Genomic DNA, 2001 nt, shown 5'->3' on the forward strand with positions numbered 1-2001 from the left:
GTCGTTTCCGCCTGTATGATGCAACTGAAGTTCTAGTCGACGTTGATCCTCTCGAACATCCCTCCACTGTGGAGAAAGGGGAGGAAGTATAAGTAGAAGAGACCTTCGAGCGCTAATTCCTAACGAGCGCCCAAAAATATACAGTGTAAAAAGAGAGAGAAAGAGAGAGAGGATTGGCTGAGGAGAAGCAGCGGCTGTAGATAGCTGGCGAAGAAGAGGGTCGAGGTAGAATAACAGGTAGAAACGAAAACGAGCCGAATAAATAGAGGCTTACGAATTACGGGTCTTCCTAGCTTTGTCTACTGTTCCCTTTCTAGATCCTACGTATTGCTTTTTCTCTTTCTTTCAATCCTATTTATTTCTTCGTTTCGATCAATGATATAAAAGAGTTTAATCAATTAAGAGAACATTATCGATAAACGTATAAAATAAAGTAGTTTTTTGTACATTGATTTTTTTAAGAATATTTTAGTATTCGTTTCTTTCGTGGTCCTTTCGAAATACCGTTACAAAGATTCAGTGATCAGACTTGATAGACTCGTTCTACTTAACGTCGTTCTCCTATCTAAATGTTTTTAAGCAGTTTGGAAACTCTGTTTTAATCCGACTTCTGAACTAAGATTATTCCAATTAAAATTATTCCACGCGAGTTTCCTTGCTAAATCTTTAATCCATTCTATCTGGAATATAATTTACACTTGTTCAACCATAAGTCACTTAACTAGATAAACCTATTCCAATTAGAATTTATCCACCACTTTCTTTGCACAAACAAACGTGCAAATTCTTTTCTGCCAATCAATTGGCTTTAATTCTACTACAGATCTACTATACACTTGCTTACTCCACTTAAACTATCCCCACTACTTTCTCCGCCAAATATTTCATCATCACTGTCCAACCAGTTAATCTCGTTCCACTTGCAATCCCTCTACCGGCTTCCCCAAACATAGTCCGTTGAAAAAGTAACAGTTAAAATTTCGAATAAGATTACTTCAACTTAATAACTTTATTTAAAATGCTCGAATAACATTTATTCGCACCTGTTATAACTGATTTTCATATAATCTTTGACACTACAGCTATTCCATTTTGAATAATAAATTATCGAGGTAATTTTATTCTTCATTATATTAATTCTCTTTACACAACCGTTTGAAAATTTTGATTCCGGGCCTCCAAACACAAACACCGCAAAGGGTTCATTTCTCCTCCATCTTCTTCATCTCCAACCCAAAAACCTCATCCATAAACGCAACCTTTCTTCTCTCTCCCTCCTCTCCGATTCTCCCTTTCTATTTATCAGCTCGCGCTCTAATTCTTTTTTCTTCTATCCTCCTCCCCCCCAGCCCCTCCTTCCACAGCAAAATCAGCTGTTCCCTCTCCGTCTCCACCTCCCCACCTCTTCCTCTCCACGATCTCTGTCCCACCAAGGGCGCTCCTCCTCGTCGCTGGTCGCCTCTCCCCACTCCTGGACGTCCGGCCGCGTCCGGACGCGTCGAGGCGTCCTCGCGGCGCGTCGCGGCGCGCTCCCGCGGCGGGCTTGCGCCCGAGCCGTCGCTTTTTACGCCGACGCCGACGCCGACGCAGCGCCGGTGGCTCGGAGTCGGCGTAGTCTGGGGCCTGGCGTCCTCCCGTTCGGGAAGAGAAGCTACTGGGAGAGCCGAGAGAGAGAGGATCGCCCGTGTCCGTGTGTGTGTGCACGTCGTCCTCCTCGTCCGTGATCCTCGTTGTCGCGCTCCTCGGTCCACGCTCGAACAGAGGGAGAGGATCCTTCTTTTCTTCCTCGTACTTTTCTAAAAATTTGTGTCCGATTAAAAGAAAGAAAGAAAGAAAGAAAGAAAGAAAAAAATTAACTATCGAAAATACATATATACATATATATATATATATATAAAGCTGGATCGTTACGGAAGATTATATATCGTAGAATCAAATTCGCAACCCCTCGAGGGAGATGGAATAAGAGAGGAATTGGAGGAGAGAGGAAGAAACGAGAGG

The sequence above is a fragment of the Apis dorsata genome, unplaced genomic scaffold (assembly GCF_000469605.1).
Source record: "Apis dorsata unplaced genomic scaffold, Apis dorsata 1.3 scaffold_416, whole genome shotgun sequence".
Taxonomy (NCBI): domain Eukaryota; kingdom Metazoa; phylum Arthropoda; class Insecta; order Hymenoptera; family Apidae; genus Apis; species Apis dorsata.